The following is a 7,007-nucleotide window of genomic DNA, read 5'->3' on the forward strand; positions in this document are numbered from 1 at the left end:
TCAGACAAGAATAAAAACGAAAATTAAAATCAGTTGAAATGAGATTTCTTTTCCAAAGAAGAGAAAAAGGAATGACCATTTTACTAAGAATGAGAATAAAATTTCAAATCTACCCAACCAAACAGTTGAAATTATAATGACCCATTCTGATTCTGATTCTAAATCCCTAAATTGATTGAAAAAGAGGGTTTATAAAGATATATTAAGCTCATTAGATGAATATCATGATGCTAAATGAAAAGGAATTTCAGTGGTTTTCTCTGAATTGAAATAATTCAAGAATTTCAGTGGTTTTCTCTGATTCTAAATCCCTCAAATGAGGTCTCCTTCGCCTGAGTGCCCCAACACAAGCCACGATACCAAGAAATGGCCATATGGCGATGGACAAGCACGCTACCCCCAAAGTTGAATGAGATTGCTATAAAAAGTAGAAGAAGACGAAAATTTCATTTACATTTGTAAAAATAGCCTTGGCTGAGTATTGGCAAACCGGTCATTGGACGGTTTGGGTTTGGTATCTTATTTTATTCAGCCAAATCCATGTTAAACAGACCCTTTGACATCCTGGGTTAACTTTGGCTGTTGGGGCCCAACAGCATAGGCTGTTGAGATAGTTTTTGGGCTGGGCACGTTCTGGGAAATTCAGCTATTCACGCTCATGCTTGTCCATCAATAAAATATCATTTCAAGATCTTGGGTAAATATTGTGGTTTTAACTAATTTAGGCAATTTCTGGCTAATTAATAAAATATTCTTCCAAGAAATTATATTAAAATAAATAAACTAAATTCAGTAAGGGTCAGTTTGGTTTGCAATTGAAATTGGAATAAAAAAAGCCTATTCACATAATCTGTTTGATTCAGATATGAAGGGAAATGGGAATTGGAATCAGCATAAATGAGATTTTATTTCCAAGGGAGGGGCAGGGAATGACCATTCCCTCAAATGGGAGAATACCAATCCAGCAAGAATGGGAATGGGATTCCAATTCTGCCCAACCAAAAAACTGGAATCGGAATAAACCATTTCAATTCCGATTCCAGAGCTCTATTCCTGTAAACCAAAAGGGGCCTAATTAGTTGCAATAGCTTCACCCTCGATCTCCTTACAAGAAACAACATAGGCATGAACTTGGTCCATTATGAGTATAGGGAAGGACGCCTCATTTAGACTAGAAGAGTTTGCGAGGAGGAATTGTAAACAACCTCTAGGGGCTCCAATGGATAGAGAAGTAGCTGCTGTTTCTATTGTTGAAGCTACTGAGTTCCCTTTTATGTATTGTTAACAAAAAAAAAAAAAACACTTGTACATAATGAAGGCATTTTTTATCACAAAAGAGAGAATCATTTTTTTTTCTCCAAAGAAGTACACAATGGGGCTAGCCCATCCCCCAACCCAGGTGCAGGTGGGATTCGATCCCAAGTCTCCACTACAACCGGTTGGCACTTTGCGCAGAAAAATTGGGTTTAAAAAAGTTATAATAGTCACATGCAATCACATGTGGAATAATGTGACAGTATCTTAATGGTAGGGGTAGAGTTAGGTGGTGTTTGATAAATTTGAAATCTGAAAAGTAAAAAGATATTAAAAGGATCTGAAATTTGAAAAGAGACATATTTGTTTTCTGACTTTTTAGAGGCTCTGAATAAAAAAAGGTTGTTCATGCTGGATCAAACCTTCAATATCTGAAATTCACTAATTTTACTATTCTACCCCTAAATTAGACTATTTGGTTGCAGCAGCGAGAGAAGAAGAAGAAAGGAGAGAGAGAGAGAAAGAGAGAGAGAGAGAGAAGGTCGGAACTCGTCGCTGCTAGTTCGCCGGAGGAGTTGCAGCGGTGAAAGAAGAAGAAAAAGAAGAAGAAGAAGAAGAAGAAGAAGAGGAAGAAGAAAGGAGAGATAGGGAAGGCCAAAACTCGTCGTCACTAGTTCGTTAGAGGAGTTGCAGTGGCGAGAGAAGAAGAAGAAAGGGGAGAGAGAGAGAGAGAGAGAGGGCCCGAACTCGCCACCACTAGTTCGTCGGAGGAGTTGCAGCAGCGAAAGAAGAAGAAGAAATGTGTGTGTGTGTGTGTGTGTGAGAGAGAGAGAGAGAGAGAGAGAGAGAGGGTATTTTGAACTTTTGGCCAAGTCTGAAACGCATTGGAATGCATTCAGCACTTGGCCCATGTTTTATTATTTCATATCTAAAATTGATTTTCAGACCCAAATTCAGATATTTTAAACACCTCCAACATCTGAAAAGCAACATTTTCAAACTTCAGAAGTCTGAAAAGTGTCATCAAATGCCACCTTAGTCAATTGACAAAAAAGCTAAGAGATGCTTTAAGGGATTTTGCAATCAGGGGAAGTTTTAGTTCATTTCGTAAAGCTTATAGGGGTAGTTTAAGAGATTTCCTGTAAAAGAAAAGCCCGAAAAAACATGTAAGGCAATTTGAGTCTTGGGTTTGAGGGCTTATAGCGACCAGTAGAGTAAAAACCAATTGAAATAAAAGGATAATTTGATAAAATCTTGATGAAGCTCTAACCATGATGTAGTATGCCTCTTAATCAAGATCATTTGCGTGTTGCTATACGTGAAGTAGCTTGATTTGATGTGACAAATATTTGATCCAAACTGCCCAAACAATGCTTGACTCGAACATTCAAGAAACAAGGTACAAGAACCGAACCTCATTGGTTAATCTAGGCCATCTGGCCATTGAAACTTTGCCTTGATGAAGAAACCAAAAACCAAGGGAATTGCTTTATTCTTTGGTTTGCAACAATGTTGATTGCCTTAAGTTTTCTGTGAGACCTGCCAAGTTAATTAATTCATGAAGCATAGTTTCCATTTTGCACCACTAATTCAATTGATTAGTACAGGACATGAAGTGATAAGGTCGATTCTTGGCTCTATTTTATAATTGATTCACTATGAAGTATAGTTGAGGTTGAGATGGACTAGTTACAGTGGGTGCAGATGGGTTTGTAGTCATTACCCGTTTATACTGTATGTAAATGGGTTTAAGTCTGCAATTTGGGCCATGTTAGTTGAATTAGAGTAGGTGAGCCCAGGTTGGGATGGATTAGTTACAGTGGGTGCAGATGGGTCAGTAGTTATTACCCGTTTACATTGTATGTAAATGGGTGTAGGTGAGTAGGTCTGCCTAGCCCAAACTCAGCCCAGAATAGTCGAATTGGGTTGGATCAGGTTGACGTGTGGGTTTGGTACGGTTGAAAAGTATGTACGCGATTTAACCTCAGGTTGAGGGTTGAGGCCTCGACCTATTATTTTCACTACAAGTTTTATGCTTATATAATATACTGTATGTCAAAAATTTAAAGTTTAGATAAATTTTTTCTAATACATGATAACTATATTGTTTTACAAAATTGAATTAATTTGAAACCCTTGAGTCTAGGAGATAAGAACATCTGGAAAAAGACTGTAGTAGATTTATTCATGGCTGGGTTTAGGCCGGATTTTCACTCTGCATTAATAGATTTTTTTAAGTTCAAGTTCGAATCCAGCTTGACCATCGGGCCTATAACTTGGGCCCGAGCCTGGTCCTCATAAAAAGCCCAAAACCCGAACCCAAAATTTAGTCCATACTATTACTACTGCTGAAGCGGTTGAATAGAGAGAGAAAGAGAGAGAGGGATAAAAAGTGTATATATTAAATTATAAATATATATTTCAATAAATATTATATTATTTATATATTTTATATTATATATATTATATTATTTATATATTTTATAAAATATATAATATTGAGTTGGGTTGGGCTTTTTTGACAAATCCTGAACCCGACCCGAAACACAATCGGGCTTACTGTGTTAGGCCCAAGGTCAGGTCCGCAAGCCTAATTACATGACCAAGCCCGACCGAGGTATAAGTCAGGCCAGGCCGGGCCATCGAGCTACCAGGCCCATGAACGGGTCTAGGCAGTAGTGAAGTCGGGCCAACCTGATCCCAATCCAGCCCAAAGTTTTAGGGTTGGGGGTTCAAGAGTTTTGATTGGATTAGGGCTGACCCCAACTCGACCTAACCCGACCCAACTTGCACCCTTTTTATCTTTTTTTAGGCTTTGAAGAAAAAGGTAGGAAAAGCTATACAAATTCCACAGGGTGTTTCCTTGTTCAAAGTTCTTTCTTATCTTTTTTCTGCCCTTTTCCCACTCAGACTTTTCCTCTCAATTTTCTCCCTTATCTCTAATTCTTTGTTGGTCATGCTAAGTACATACAGGGCTCTCCTGGTAGCCAAGTATTAACGGAAAATAAACAATTTTGCTCATTATTCATACCCTCAACACACTATTCCAATTGGGCATCTCAAACCACCTTCCCATTTAGGTAGAGTTTGTTGAGACCAATGATAAAGTGCCCGTTGGGGTAGGATGAAGCGTGGCCGCTTTTGATTCTCTAAAATGGACCCCACATTAATAGTGTATAAGCTATGTTTGGTAAAAATTCCGAGAGCCCAATTGGCCGCCAGTCAACCATTTGAAAGGCTGGTGGCTTCAGCCTCTTTGAATAGCTTATTCAGGGTGCTTCATAATTCAAATCACCTGAATCAGATTAGCTTAAGGCCCGTTTGATGTGTTTTTTTTGGGGAAAATTTTCTTGTAACTCTAATAATCAAAAAACTTATTGAGCTTTTGCATGAAGATCTGAGTAGTCTGAAGCACGTTTGGTACATATACATTTTTCCGTGCGTCTTTCTGCATAAGAATAAAATGCAAAAAATACGAAAAGTTTCATTTGAAACTTCCTGAAATTAGCCTAAAATGGATTTTTCGTGTTTTTCCAGCGTTCTATCTTTTGACAGCTAGATTTTCCATGTGCCAAATGAAAATAGACCAAAAATCAGTCTTTTTAACTTGTAAACAGCCGAAAAACCATGCGGAAAGATGTGCCAAACGCAGCCTTAATCCTCAGCTCTCCTAAAATGGACAAATATTCAAGAACAACGTTAAAAAGCACTTATGATTAATTTTATAGCTTTATCTAGGAAAACATTTACAAACCTTGTATCGATTTTCCTACCTTTCCTTACCTTTTCCATCAAAACAAACATAGCCTAAATGCTAATAAAGCAGAGAATAATAGGATATTGTATTGACATAATATTGATTTGACAACATCTGTGTTTTAGGTTTGAAAAGCCCTTAGAAAGGCTTTCTATACCGTTCTATGCTATGTATTTTGTGAATGTATTGGTGGGTTTTGAAAGAGAAAATGGGTATATGTTTTTGACCCATTTTGAACGTAGAAGTATAGTAATTTCTGAAAGCATAAATGATGTATCACTACCCCACCAAAACATTATTCAGTTACGGTGTCGTTGTTGTGAGGGTATTTTCATAGATATAATAATAACATGAATATTCATCTACCAGTCAACATCTCATCTTCAAACCGCTATCACTTTGAACGTATAAGTCTCATCTTCTTTCGTTGTCAAATAAAATATTTTTGTAACTCCCTCCCCCCATGAAAGGATGAGATCATCCATGTCTCTAGTCACTTCGAGATTATCTTCACTGACCTTACTTCGAGATTATTATCTTCTTTCACTGTCAAATAAATGAATTTTCTAGTCTTTCCCTATTCTTCATATTCATATTCAGAGGGATGCCAAGTTACCAGTAAGGTGCAATTAGATGGGATTTGATAGAATTTTTGTCAAAATTTGAATGGACCCAGTCCAATGCAGTGTAAATTGTGGATTTGGGTTGACCCAAACTGCACTCCTAGCTACTGGGTCATTAGCATCATGTTTCTAGTCACTCAGCCATGCTTTACGCACCTAAGATTGATTTATGACATGCATGTTTTAGTGTTTGGCCTCAAACTTTAAATAAAAAAGGAGAGAAAAAAAATACCCTTTTAAAGACCTCCAATTAAATGTTATTGTAGGAGTGTAACTTAGGTCAGGGTTAGAAATTTATTGATTTTTCAATGACCCGAATCCTAACCCTAGCCTAATGTAGTTAAAATTCTTCAAATCGGCAATCCGACCTATAACCCTATGCCATTTTATATATTATTTATGGAGTTTCTTTCTTGTTCCTTTCTTGAAGGATGTAAGATCTTTTCCAAGCGCCTTTAGTCTCCAAATTTCTACATAGCTGGTATAGCCAATGAAAATTCTCTAATTGGCCATATAAAATAATGAATAGGCATCTTTAAGAATGTGTTTGGTTTGAAGAAAAAAGTAGGGAAAGGAAAGGAAAGGTAGAGAACCCATAAAAGGTTTGTAAAGATTTCCTTTCCTTTCCCCACTTTTTTCTTCAAACCAAACATAACCTAAAGGTTCTTGATCTGAAATTTGACGGGTTGATTGAGTGGTTATTGAGCTGATGGATCCAATGGACATTTGGTCCCCTCACTCGGTCACTCCAGCTCTGCTTGTAAATATTCTGCTGCAATGGCAACTGGAATGGTACAAGATGGCTCGGGCCAAAATGGGTTTGGGCCCTCATAAAGCAAAAAGAGTGCTATCAGGGGTTGGAGCCAGTAGTTTAGTCCTAATAAAAAAAAAAACCTACATCCAAGGTTCAAAGCATCGGCCTGTATCGATCAATACGTATCGTTCTGGGACCTTTTCGATATGCCCTTACAGTGGGTGTATGAGGTTTAACTGGTTCAGGGAGGAGACCTAAACCGGACCCCCTGAACCGGTTGCAAAAAAAATAAAAAGCTCCAAAATGTGTATCGATTTTCCTGATATGCCTCTATCAGCCTATCGGGCATATCGATATTTTGAACCTTGCCTACATCAAAAAAGCAGCATAGCAGCATAGTCAAATGAACTTAGTTATATAACCTATGTGTCTTTTTTTTTATTAATTTCTTTGCCAAAACATGATATCAAAAAAACTTACAACCAATCAACCGAAATCATAAAGGTGGTAACCAATCAGATGAGTTCTCGTCAAAATTCATAGGGAGTTGTAATTGGTCAAAAGCCTTTTCCGTATTATGTCTTTCTGGTGTCTGCTATAAAAATTAGAAAAGAGTATT

This window comes from Nelumbo nucifera, chromosome 8, assembly GCF_055504915.1.
Source record: "Nelumbo nucifera cultivar China Antique chromosome 8, China Antique-T2T, whole genome shotgun sequence".
Lineage (NCBI taxonomy): Eukaryota > Viridiplantae > Streptophyta > Magnoliopsida > Proteales > Nelumbonaceae > Nelumbo > Nelumbo nucifera.